Below are 14,322 nucleotides of genomic sequence, written 5' to 3'. Positions count from 1 at the left end.
CACAGGAAGGCTGGAGCCGGAATCGAACCTATGCACTCTGAGGCCATCGTGCTAACCAGTCACCCACCGTGCCTTCTCTCTCTCTCTCTTCGTATATATATATATATATATATATATATATATATATATAATTAAACGCATTAATACAAATGCTAAATTAATCAAAATTAAAAAGAAAAAAAATAATTTCCCCCAACAATATCTAAAAATCTAGTAGTGACCTAATAGAATGCAACGATCTAAGTCCGAACCGTGAGTATTTTGAAGCGTGCGCACGGCGGTTTCTTCAGCAGAGGTGCAAGCAAAATTTCATCACAAATAACTTTGAATATTTCCTCAAGTGACAAAGTAATGCATCACGTTTGTAATGCGTTAGTCATTGATTCAGCAAATCTGTTCGAGTGATTTGTCTCCATCGGGTATCACTAGCAGAACTATGGCGGCAAAACAGCAAAAATGAGGCACAACACATGAAATATAATTAGCAATTACTAGACCTACAATTATATAAAATAAAAAAATCGCATATTATTAAAATTTTTTTAAATGAATGAACATTGAAAGATCAAACATTTCGAGTCACTGTCCCTTTAAGTTTGCATTATTAACCAAATACATCAAGAAGCAGCTCAGCCCTCTCATGCCAATTTCACGGGCTTGTACACTGATCCTGTTGACCGTGTCTTTTCCTACCTGAGCCATTTATGAGGCCCAGATTTCAATGCTCTTGGGAGCCTCATTAAGCCTTTTCTTCAATTAAGCAGCCTCGCAAATTGCCGCGTGGCACCATGCTCAAATCACTCCTGGCGGTGGATCAGCAGCTGCCCTTGTAAAGAACCATGTAGAAGAAAATTCTGTCGATTATGTGCAATTCTTTGATTAATTGTGACTTAAAGCAATTGAGGAGGAATGGTGAGCACTGATTAGATGCAACCAGCAGAGGCTTTGTTGATTTAATTAAACATTTGATCGACAACAAAATATTTTCTGTTCAGGACACACGTAAAATCAGTATTTCAACATCACTAGTCATGTTTTTAGGAGCCAAATGTCCAAAAGCAACCATTTGAACAATCTTTTTCACTATTACGCCTTTTTTTTCCTTTTGGGTAAATACAATGTCAATAGTTTGTCTTCTTTTTAGGAAACTCAACAGGCAAGTGTAACAGAAAAAGAATAGTCTGATCCAAACAAAATATATTACACTTAAATGTTGTAAACTGAAGTGCAACCTTTCAACAGTTGGTCTTCTTTTTAGGAGATAAAGGAGACAGAAGCAAGCACAAGTACCAATAACAAGAGACATGATTAATATTTACCACAACATTGACATTGATACATTGACTTCTGATGATTTTTGTGGGATTTATTTATTTTTTCTACTTTTTCCATCCAATCACATTTCGGAGACTTATCGCAAACCACTGTTTGCGCCCAAGTCCCCCAGACATAATCAATAAGGGCATTGACAGGTTTACAGATGATAATCTCTGAGACATCAAAGGCGGGGACAAACTGCGAAGGCGCCAGCGAGACGTCAAATGTTGTTATCTCTGAGTGATGTCAACCTTCATAAATCATGTGTAAATATGGTGCCGTCTTCGACTTTTTGTCTCTTTTTAAACCATCCTCTCTGTCAATGGTCACAATGACCTCATTTCAAGTCAGATATAAAAAAAATCATTTAGGCAAAAATTTACTGCATGTATTCCGTTATGTTGTTTGTCAAACCGAACCACTTTGATATTCAAAAGTGTCTGTAAAAATATTGAATTTTGAAAAAGAACAAATTGTTTTGAAAATCTTTCCTCCAAACCTGTTTTTCTTATTTTCTCTCTTTTTGTATTTGCTGTCGAAATGACTTTTTCTTAATGTGACCACCGTGGCTTTGTGCTACAATGAATGTTGATTAAATGTTAATGCAAACAAGAACAGATTTTTAACATGGACCGGGTCATTTTGACCCATGGACATTTTTAGGTAACAAACTTTACAGGACAATTAAGAGCAAAGTATAGCTGTCGTCATTTCAGGAGCTTGCCCAGCTAAAACTTGAATGGTTAAACGGTTGAAACAGGTAAATTTTACTAAAATGCGTTGTAAAAAATAACTGGAGGGTTAAGTGCTCCGCTGGACAATTTGACCCATGACCTTTGTTGTACAAAAGAAGCAAATGTAACCAAAGAATAAAGTGTAAAAAAAGATTACTATAAAAATCATTGAAAAAAAAAGGCTTTTTTTTTAAACTGGAACATCCAGTAATTGGGTCATTAAATATACAGTGGGTCAATTTGATCCATGACTATTTTAGTGTTCCAAAGACACAAACCTAACAGGAGGGTTACGAGCAAACTTCAGCAGATGTCATTTCAGGAGCTTGCCTAGTTAAACTTTGAATGGTTTAAGGGGTCAATTTTACCCGCAAGAAAAGGTTAGTCATTCAGCAGGTCAATTTACTCATGAACATTTTTTGGGTGTCTCAGAGAAAGAAAAATGTAACCGGAAGGTGAGCAAAGACGCAAATGGAGCTTCCCAAGTTAAACTTAAAAAAAAAACGCATCCCCACTTGCTTGACTTTCCACGTTGCATCGGCGACACAATGAGCCAACGCAGTTTTGCCGTTTAGGCGGAAAAATGAACAAGTCGGCCATGCGAGGACTGGGCGTTTGTCTCCCGCTCTCGCTCGGACTGACATTTCTTCCAGGATTGTTTTATTCCGGATGGCGGCACATTTGCGGCGGCTCGGTTGGTCCAAGTGGGCGAGCTCACTCGCCACGTCGCTTCTCATTTGTTTCTTCTCCTTTTCAGCCCGCGGTCAGGAACCTGCGAGGAGCGTCCCACGCAAGCTCAGGTCTTGAATCGACGTCTTAACGGTTGACGAGAATTCCGACATCGGGTTGCCTCGCAGGTACGACAAGACACGTTTGCCCCTTTGTGGTTTCTAGTTGTGTGACTCATTCACAAGAGGCTAAAGTTCAATTTATTGATATGATAAGGACATGAATATGCACCTCTCAGTCTCACTTCACAAATTAATTTGAGGTTTTAAAGAAGGATTTCAGGTTTGTGTTAGATTGTCACTGTCGAGTTTGGGTTTCAAATTAGGGTTTCAAGCCACGTTTAATGCTCTTAGTTTCAAACGGGGATTTCAAGTTAGGGTCAAGGTTTCAAATTGGGGTTGAAAAGTAGGATTCAGGACATGGTAATTGATCTAAATTAGGTTACGGTTTCAAACCAAATAAGGCTAGGGCTTTTAAATTAGGGTTTCAAGCAAGGGCTTGTTTTTCAAACTAGTGCTCGATTGCCAAGCCATGACGATGATTTCAAAGTAGAGTTTTAAGACATGTTTAGGGTTTTGGATTAGCATTTAAGGTCAGGGTTAGGCTTTAGGGAAGGGATTCAGGGTCAGAGTTTAACGCTGGGTTATGGTTTTAAAATGGTCTTATTTTCAAAATTAAAATTTCTTTATGAGCGCCAGGGTTTGAAATCGGGGTTCCCAGGTTTGAGCCCTGTGTTCAGGTTAAGGTTTCAAAGAATAGCTAGGCTTTCAAAAGAGCTTTTTAAACAAGTGCTACGCATTCAAACTAGGGATTTAAGGCAAGCTTGCGTTTCCAATGAGGTTAAGCCTTCAAAGATGCATACTTATAAATTAGGGTTGGGCTTGAGTTTCAAACTATGGATAAGTGAGTTTTAAAGGCAATTTGAAGGGAGGGCTGCTGTGCCGCGACATTCTAAAAAGAAATATGAATCATGATTATTTTAGTAATAATTGAAATCACAATTATTAAAACGATTATAATTTTGGTACCAAAAAAAAAATATATATATATAACTATTCTTTTTTTCTGCTTCCAGTGTGTTTTCAGGGAATTCAATACAAAACCCAAACAGTTCTCCCCTTCAGCAAAGTTTGCCTGCTCGGCACTGAGACCGAAGCGGGAAGTTTGGCAACTCGGCTGTCGCCTCAGAATAGACTGTAGTGGTGCATTCACGATCAAAACTACTGTATTGATCTCATTGCGCCACTATTACCCCAATATTGATACTGACTTGGTATTGATGAGACTGATATTTGAATCGATGTGTCCCCCAGTCGTTGAAGCCGTGTTTAGGGTTTAAAATGAGTTTTTATCCCTGTGTTAGGGTTTCAAACTATAGTCCGGGCTTTGAATTGGGGTTGCAAGCCATGGTTAAGGTTTTAAGATTAAACACAGACTCATGCAGATTTTTAAATAGCTGCTTTGTTATTTTACCAGTAAAACCAGTATTTCTAATGGACTCCTCATGTTTTGTAACTGGACGTTTCAAATCACTTTAATCTAGCCTAATAGCTTTTTTATTCGCCACAAATCCCTCATGAGATTTTCCTTTCTTTTCTTTTTTTTTTCCCTCTAATGCCGCCTTTGGCATAAACAGTGCGACTGGAAATAGGACTCAGTGACTCACAGATTAGTTTGATGCTCAGAATGCTAACTTGGAACGCTCAAACGGGGACAGAAAGGAAGGGAATAACAGCGGCGACATACACAATCTGCGCTAGACAGACACAACATTAGGTACGCCCGCACAATCAAATGGCAGAAAAACAGCTAAATTGGTTTGTGATTCCTCTTTTGGGAAATGGGAAGAAATATGCTCATTGTGGATTTTATAGTTTTACAGCATACATTTTGGTCCGTTTGTGTGAGTATAAAGTGTTCAATTGCATGAAAATTAGCATTTTAAAGCTTGTGTTCGGGTGTCAAGCAAAGGTTATCACTTTACATTCGGAATTCAAGCCAACAGTTGGGTTTCGAACAAATCGGAGTCTTTCAATATAAGGTTAGTGTTCCAAGCAAATGTTAGAATTCCAAATTAGGTTTTCAATCTTAGGTTGAGGATTATAATCAAGGTTAGGGTTTCAGATTAATGGTTTCTTGTTTCGATTCAGCAAAAGGTTTTCAAACGATGAGAAATTAGGGTTTTAAGAAAGTGGTAGGGTGTAAATTGAAAGTCAAGTACAATTCAGGATTTCAAGCCAGATTTACAATTTAAAGCAAATTTTATCATTTCAAATTTGGATTTCAAAACAAGGTTAAGGTTTCAAGCATCGATTATCCATCCATTCATTATCCGAGCCGCGTCTCATCACAAGGGTCGCAAGCGTACTGGAGCCTATCCCAGCTATCTTGGGGGACTAGGCGGCGGGATACACCCTGGACTGGTTGCCAGCCAATCACAGGGCAGCATAGATTATGGTATTACATGAGTGTTTCGAAAAGGGATGAGGGTTTTAAAAAAATGTTTTGGGTTCTGGTAAATTTCAGGCCAGTTATAGGATTCCACATTTGAGTTTCAAGCCACTCTTAGAGTTTGAAGAAAGGTTAGGGCTTCAAGTTAGGGTTCAGTGGTGACGTATTAACGTGACTCATAAAGGTCAATCGATAAACTCATTTGTGTTGAAAGTCACTCGAACACGCACGCACACGCACCCCCACATACACCTACACATACACGCCAAGGTGAAGAGAAAAGTTCGTCACACTGCTCACTGCCTTTATTGTCACGCCGTCGGATGTTCTTGCACCTGGTAAAGCTGTCCTCTCCTGTCAAGGCCACACGTGAGTCAGACAAACAAAACGTTGCCAGGTTGCTCATGTACGTCTGAAGGCAAACTTTCTGATCAACAATTGAGTTTCTCATGCGGATGGTCTCATATGGATGATCATGACGATCACGTTTTACGCTGTGAATGGATGGCTCATACGCAAGCTGAAATATTAGCATTCATCATTTAGGATAATTTATTTTTCATTGTATGTCCTTTGGCAACATTGTGGGCTGTTTTCAGCATTCAGATGTTACACTTTTTCGAGGAAAATATCGACTATATGGAAGGATGTTTGCATAAGCACCGTTTTTGTTGAGAAGAATGTTGGCGCTATTCAACTGCCACCGCTTGACTGCCGTGGTGTGGTCACGGGGCACTTGTTGTTTTGCTCCTTAACAGGCTGCATTTTGCAACGTCCCCATTTGTGTTAAGCAGAAAATGTCGGCACTTATGGACTCTGGTTGCGACGTGAAAAGCGTCGTCAACGTGAAGCCTGAAAGAGATGTGGAAAGGAATGTCAGTTAGGTCTTAAAAGTACTCGCTTAAAAGTAAAGTGAAGCGAGCGAGGTTACCAAACGGGACTGGAAAATTGACCCTTTCTTACGTACGTGTGTTACTCGAGAATGCACTTTTAAGCTTGTCTTCAACATATTTAATGTATTTAGAAGCACATTAAAGCAATCCCTTTACAGCGTCTTCAACCTGGCTGTAAAAAAAAAAAAAACATGCATATTGAAACGGTTTACGAAAGACGCCTGTTGATATACTATATAAGGGGGATTATCTTTGACAACCACATTTCTTTTTGATATGGTGCCTTTCCGGGTGTGTTTATGTCGTGGGGGGAAAAAAAGTATCTTATCTGGAACACAGGGAGGAGATTAAGCGCAAGGTGAAGAGAGATTTGTGTCATTTTCCACAGGAAGTGCCCAGGAAAACACCGGACCCCCACTGCTGGATGCCGTCTTTGGACAGGTGGGGAGAGTGAGGGCATTACTGCCGAGATGAACATAATAATGTCTCCCAGCTTGTGGTGAAACTTTTATTGATAGCTGTGTCTCAAAATGGACACAGCCTCATGGAGCGCAGATGAAAACTGAGTGGATCTACTGTATGCTGCATCGATTCCATATAATCTGTTACCGTAAAATACGGAGAACACTCCCAAAGGTTTTTATTCTGTGAATTACAGCAATATCCTGTTTTATTTAGTCAAAATACCCAATTTGAGAGTGCAAAACATGGAGTGAAAGGAAAAAAAGGGCTGTTTCAGTTAACAAAACAATTTTTGCTAGTGGTAAAATAAATTATACAATTGTTTTTAGTTCATTTATATAACTGCAACATCACGTCTAAATTATATATTGTGAATTGGAATTCAACCTAAATTCAGTGAAGTACAAAACTGATCATATATTAAATAAATTACATTATTATTAAAACAAGTAAAAGGTTAAACGCCGCTAAGTAAGTATTTCTTTATTTTTTTTTGCATAATTATATTTTGTGCTGCGACAGGGATGTTGATTAAGAACTAATAATTTGATATATCAAGCAAAATATAATGACTTTTTTTATTTGATAAAAAACACACTGACATATTAATTCAGATTTTTTTTTTAGGGATCAGTTGCGCTCATTGTCCTAGCACTTGAATGCATTAATTTTTTTAAAATTATTTTTAAATGTTTCGGTTTGTCATCAGTGAAGCTTATAATTGCTATTTTACTCGCACCCAATCCAAACAAACACTTTAGTGCCAGATGCTCGTTTGATGTGCAACAAAAACTACACCACCATTTCATGATGAGTGGACTTAAAGCACTAAGATGTCAGTGATCAAAACTCTGCTGCCAATTTGCTTCTTTGTGACATCTAAAAAAAATGATTTCCCAAGAAATAAAGAAATGGATCAGCGGCTCAACGCAAATAGACAAAAAAGAGAGAGAGAGATTTTAGTGGAAAAAGTGCTTGAGGCAAAGCTCGACTAATGATGTCTGTAATTAAAAAGGATTGTCACTGAACGCACCACGGGCTGCTCTTCCATCTGTTCTTTACTGAGTGGCTCGTTGAGATATTTTTACGACAAGAGTCTTTTGATGGAATCTTGTAGTAACCGAGCTAGCTTAGCCGAGTGACAAGTTTCAAAGTAGCGTATCAATAACGTCTCAACGAAGTGCTTTAAATGAGGTTTGGAGTATCGGGTTTTCAAACAAGGCTTACGGTGACAAATTAGTCTTCCAAGCCAAATTTGCGATTTTCTAAGTGATGTTTCAACCACGGCCGAGGAGCTAAAAGGAGGCTTAGAACTATGGTTTAGACTTTCAAATTGGAGTTTGAAATCGAGTCATGTTGGAAAGTCACAGAGTTTCAAAGTTTGGTTTCAAGCCATGGTAGGCGATGCTGGGGAGTCATTGTGAGGTTTTACGTCGTAGTTGCAGTTTAAAAAACCTGAGTTAGGGTTTCCATTTAGGGTTCTAAAGTCAGGTTATTCTAACTTCGAACGAGAGGTTTGTGATTAGTTGCCCTGCATGCAAAACCCGCTGCTGCAGTCTGAGCAGAACAAGGACAGGTGCAAACCTTACCTGGCTGTCCCAGTGAGAGAATTTTTATTTCTCCGGTTGGAAATACAATCGCGCCACTACCTAATTCACTTCATCCCAAGATTAAAAAAAACAAATAAAATAATCAAAGAATTGAAGATGCACTCAATTCATTTCTCTTTTCTCTTATGGAGTCAAATTAAAGTCATCTGTCTAAAGCTTGACTTTCAGTGCACACGTCTTTCATTGAGTGGGGGGGAGGAAGCTCAAGTAGGGTCTTCACACCTCATCAATGGCTTTGTTACCAAGTCAGTTGTTGGCCTCATCACAGCAACATCTCACCTGACTGCACTTTGACGTCCACCACACTGGAGAGTCCAGTGCATGTCAATATACCATAAATTGAAACCAAGCTCTCCTTTGAAACCCTAATGGGAACCGTTTTGCCTGGACAGACTTCATGGATGTATTACACCATCCTCGTCACACGTTGTGTTTCTTTCTTTAATGTTGCATCATATGTTTTCATGGAACCGCAGCACTCACACACCGCAGCCCAGAACACAGCTCCTTAACGCTATGATATACACGGCAGGGGAGTGGGTAGGGGTGCTCTTTCTTCCGTAATGATGGATGCAATTGAGTGTGAGCAGCCTCCTCCACCATTTAATGGTTTGTAATCAACAGACGGGGACAGCGCCCTCACCTATCCTATGTTGCTCTCATCACTCTGGCAAATGAAATGCGACACAGGAACCTCCCCACTTGATTGGACACGAGCCAGATCTTTATGTAAATTCATGGACCTTCATAGCCACGCTGGCTGGCTGGGTGGGTCCTGAGAGGCTGCATGTGCACAAAATGGCGGATGTTTGCATTGAGAGATCATTCCATCGAGAGTTGCTTTTGTTACCTCATTCAAAAGCTGGCTTTGCAATTCTAACTTAACTGGCTTGGAAACCTTAATGTGATACCTGAGACTCATTTGAAAACATAAACCTGTCCTGAAAACTTACTTTGATACACCAACTCTACCCTAAAACCCTAAAGTGAGACCCACTCTGGAATCAGTTTTAAAACCCTATTTTGAAATCCAAAGCCTGTCTTAAAACCCTACTGTTAAAACCTAACCCAGGCTTGAAATCCCAATTTTAGACCCTTTGTGAACCTCACCATGCCTCAATACCTTAATTTGAGACTTGCCCCTTGTTTGAAAGCCTTATATGGTTTTGAAAATTTAGTTTGGTTTCCCATTAGGGTTTCAAGCCAGGGTTCGGGATCCTAAGTAGGGTTTTAAACCATGGTTTGTGTTTTAAGGATTCCCAAGTCAGGACTAATCAAATATTATGATTTAGAACAAAGATAATTTTACCAGAATGAAGTCAAAAGGAAAACTACGTGCGTAGGAATCCGCCATTGGGCCACATGGAAGCAAATAGCGGTTAAGCATTACAATCCAATGAAATAAACGTTTGATTCGACCATGCGAGAAATTGCCTCGAAATGAGCCCTAAAAGAGGTCAAGCGCGACATAAACACGTGCGCTAGTGAGGCAGGCGCGTTTCGTTAAGTGGAAACATCCATCAAGCGCCAGATGTTGCCTTGCTGCGTTACCCTGTCGGCTAACAGTTGCTTTCTCGCGCTGCTAAACGGATCGCTTCTTGCTCGTCCAAGCGTTGGTCTTTAACGGCCAATTTCACGCAATTGTGTCCAGTTGTTGCAGCTGTTGTGCAGTAATAAGCAAAAGTCATATATACAGTCTATCTATCTATCTATCTATCAATCGACACACACTTTCTTTTTTTGTGGGGGTGTCATTGATGTGACAAATTAATTCCTGTGTTTGTGGACTGTTATAAACAGACTCAAATAACACGAAAAAAATATAATGTTTTGACTTCAAACTTTTACAAATTATCAGTCCTGGATGCTGTGTCCATTCTGTCTATAAGAACTAGTGACACCCCTGACTTAAATACAAATATTACTTGGAAAAAAAAAAACTATGATGGGAAAAAATATTGCTCGACAACACAAGAATAACGTCAAAATACTGCCTGGAAAAATAAAATAAAAACAGACAAAATATGAAATACATTTTAAATATTATCTAGATGTTGGTGTATTTCTGTATTTTATTTTGTGAGACTAAACTTTTAATTTTACAAGAAATCATTAAAAATATTGCCAACCCCGCAAAAAAAAAATAATGATGTCAGAATATTCATAGGAAAATACAGTATTGAAAGACAAAATACTCTTTGGAAAAAAAAGTAGTGCCAGAATAATGTATTTTATTTTTTTTTTTATATTAATGTCCAAACTATTACCCCGGGAAAAAAACATGTGATGTTATGAAAAACAAATCGAAATATCTCGATAATTAAGCGAATATTTTACAAGACAATTTGTTAATTTGAGTAATATAAACTCAAAGGGTTACAAGAAGAGAGTTTGTTACCGAACAGATTTTTCAAAAATGAAAATTAAATTGAATTGAAAATTGCATTAAGTCTATATCAAAATAAGCTTGAGATTACAAGCCTGTCTTGATTTAAAATACATTTTACAAAAATAAAGTTGAAATAATTCCATTAAAATATCTGTAAATTTATGACACAATAGTAACAATGTTATTGTCATCTGTTTCCTGCTTCTCTGCCTTCCGACAGAATGGGAAACGGAATCACCTGTATTTGTCAAATATCATTTATGATTAATAGCAAGGAGGTGATGTTAGGCCGAAAATAATGGCACTGCATTTTTGCGAGAAGTGCCTTAGAGATGCAAGGCGGCAGAGAAGCGTATGACTGTGTTGCGCCCCGTCTGGTGACAGTCCCGTTTAGAGGAAAGGGCATAAAATATCAGTGACGGATGGCACAGCGGGACATACGTATGCGCCCTAAGGGGGCCTCGAATTAGGAAATAACATCGAGAAGGTCACGGGAAGACTCACTTGAAATCAAAGCATTCAGGTTGAAAAAGATCAAATATTACCTGATTTTTTTATGAATTGATGGTTTTTTTTTACAACTGTAATCAAAATATCACCATTACAAATGTGTACTATTTAAATAAAATGTTTTGGGAAAAAAATGTGTAATCTAATGAACAGAGTAAAAATGGAAAAAAATGTAACTTATTACCATTAAAAAAACTGAAATAAAGCGAAATGTCGAAATATGAGAAAAGGGAATACAGAAATGTTAGAGTAAAATGTTAGATATTCTGAAAATAAGGCAACATATTATGGGACTAACAGTATGACTTCAAGCGTTTTTAGATATTAACAATTTTTTTTTTCTTAATGTCAGCAGTCAAAATATTCCCATTTAAAGATATGTAAAATTACAAGATTATTGTCTTTTAGGGCGTATGCACACGCCATAAGTCTAACGAAAAAATAACAGCACGGAGAACATCGTGCAAAAGACTCACTTGAAATGAAATGTAAAACACGTATTGCCGCCACCATCTGCCTGAAAGTAGTCATTATTTCAAGGTCACGTCATCGAGGCTGTTTCCAATATGAATAGTCAATGTGCGCCGTGTGCCAAGAGCTGCAACGCCGAATTATGCATTTATGTCTACATAGGATACATTTAAATATTTGCCACATGCTACTTGATAAGGTCAGTGATCTGACAAAGGGGATGATGTCCAAAGGTCCAAGGTGTGTGATGCTGTTGTGACTCAAGTGTTTATGACATGCTAGTCCTTGATTTGAGATCTCATTTCATATTCATATTTGTGAGCCGCTCTGTCACACTGTGTTACAAGAAGGAAGTCTATTGGAATCTATTTTTTCCCCAAGGCAAGTCTGGCACAAACTGTGGTGTAAATCTGCACAGGGGCGGGCTAGACTAAGTTTTGGTATTTTGGTCGACCAGAGCAATCCAGCGCATCATGGTACTTTTAAAAAAGGGCTTTTTGTGTCGTTGTCGGTGTGAAGGCAGCGAACTTTGTGCGCCAATCGATGCTGCTTGTCTCATTCCTTTTAAATTTTGTGTGAGAGAGCCGTGCTGTTAGTCCTTGACAAATTGGAAGAAGACAACTTATTTGCATGAGTCTTGCAGCAGGTTGAGGAGCGTAAAAAGTACGTTCATAAGGAACAGCAAGCAGACTTCCAGGGGGGAATGATGTTGGGAAGTTGGGAAGGGAGCTTACAGGTCTCTGAATTAGGCACTTGGAGACCCCCTTACACCCAGATTCCACGGTTGTTCAAATGCCCAAGCAACTACATTGAGGCTTGCACTGGTGTTGAAATCAGAATACACCCGTTTTTATGCTTGAGTGCACTTGGATATAGCGCACATTGAATTGCATGATATCGGGACAATTGGTGTTTCACTTAAATTCCATTTTAAAAGCAAAAACAAAACACACACACTGACACACCTGCCCCCACAAAAAAAGCATAATTTAAATTTACACTGATATTGAACTATGGATATTGTGATGTTTTTTTAAACAATTACAAAATATCCATGGGCAAAAAAAAATGCAATACTATAAGAGTAAACTCAAAACATTTCCAGAAAAGTGTAAAAATAATTCCCATAAAATGTGTATGACAAAGTCCAAATATTACCAGAATTTTTTTTTTTTAAATGGGACCTGAGTCGAAATATTACCATAAATATGCCACAAGAAAAACAACAAAAAGCAATGTCACAATATTTAAAGCTTTATCTTAAAATCAAAGTTTCATTAAACAAATATGTGAAATTTAAATCAAATAAAGTGCAATTGTACAGGAGAATAAAGACAAACCTTTACTGGAAAACAATGTTGTTATACTACTAGAAAATGTAAAAAAAAATGCATTTATTAAATAGAAATATTACCATCAAACGTATATGACAAGAATATAGTCACAACAATAGTTGAATAAAAGCAAATTATTTTCCCCCCCAAAAATTTAATTTTACAAGAATGAAATAAAAATACGAACCACACTACCCCGCCAAAAATAGTTATTAAATAGTCACTTAAACTTCGTCTCCTATTTCTTAGTGCTCATTTAAGAACTTGTGCGTGTAAAAGTAAAAATGTGAATCATTTTTAGTGCAATGGTTTCATAGCGGCGTGATCTCGACCTCTCCTCGTGAAATATTGACGAGCCGACCGAGTGCACCCCACTAAAGTAGAGCGCCTCTGTGAGTAAACACGTCGGGTTGAATTATTGACTACAGAGGACACTGTTGTCTGCAAACACCAAATGTTGCCTGACTGTAGATGAAGAACCAGCCCAAGACCAACAGAGAGTGCTTAGAAGCTTGAGTCGCTCTAAGATGTGACGGCAAAAATGCCTGAGGAAGTTTGCTGAACTTTATTTGTTGTCGAACGGTGGCACTAGAAATGGCGACAGGTGCATTTCTGACTCCTGTTGTTTGAGTTTGAATGGGATTTTATATTTTGAACACAGCCTCATCCTGGGTTTGTAAATAAATAATTGTAACTGTAACTACTATTAAGTACCAAACAGAACTAAGTAATGTAACTAAGCTACTAATTTAGTAAATGGAATTCTATGCAAGTAGACGTAACCAAGCAACAAGTCGCATTTTTGGGGTAATATCTTCTCTTAAATGTAATGTGTATTTGTGCTAATATTTTAATATTTCAGCTATTCTTGGTATGTACCTTTTTCCCCTTGTAATATTTTAACTCAATTCGCCCCAAATACATATTTTCTTTATTATATTTAGACTGACTTCAGGTAAAATTATAAATGTTTGGCTTGTAATATTTTGACATAAATTCTAAAAATGTATATAAGAAAAACAAAAATTCACTAATATTTTGATGATATTTTGACTCTTACCATTATTTCTTGTCAAAAAGTGGACTCTACATAACTTTTTCCCCCAAAGGAAATTTGGTATAATTTTTACTTTAATTTATTTTATTATTATTTTTCACATTTTTTAATATTAATTATATATGGACTATTCTCACTGTATTACTATTTTTTTCTTGTAATATTTGAACTATATTCTGGTCAAATTTTGACTTTATTTCCACACATTTGTAAGAAAAAAATATTTGGAAATTGTGAAAAAGTTCAGGGAGCAATTTCGATACATTCGATTGCTAAACAAACAAGGTTAGCAGGACTAAATCAACTTCACCTTTAAGTTGACCCCAAAAACTGTTCAACCATTAACATCGCATCGTCAAAGAGAG

At 37.7% G+C, this 14,322-nt stretch overlaps 1 protein-coding gene across 4 annotated transcripts in view; it reads left to right on the top strand.

Annotated features, from left to right (window-relative positions):
* Positions 1 to 2,804: 2,804 nt before the first annotated feature.
* Positions 2,805 to 14,322, top strand: part of LOC148338014 (leucine-rich repeat and immunoglobulin-like domain-containing nogo receptor-interacting protein 2) — a 125,872-nt gene continuing 114,354 nt past the window's right edge. For 3 of the 4 annotated variants that reach the window (XR_015842967.1, XR_015842966.1, XM_088294806.1), the window contains exon 1: positions 2,805 to 2,908. The gene's annotated coding sequence lies outside the window, so the exon portion shown is untranslated. Of the gene's footprint in view, positions 2,909 to 6,512; positions 6,566 to 14,322 lie in introns of all 4 variants that reach the window. The other variant, XM_088294807.1, reaches the window with a different exon arrangement.

The sequence above is a fragment of the Idiotropiscis lumnitzeri genome, chromosome 4, assembly GCF_059441095.1.
Source record: "Idiotropiscis lumnitzeri isolate Australia: NSW breed Sydney's pygmy pipehorse chromosome 4, RoL_Ilum_1.0, whole genome shotgun sequence".
Classification (NCBI taxonomy): domain Eukaryota; kingdom Metazoa; phylum Chordata; class Actinopteri; order Syngnathiformes; family Syngnathidae; genus Idiotropiscis; species Idiotropiscis lumnitzeri.
This window is presented reverse-complemented; position numbering and strand designations above follow the sequence as displayed.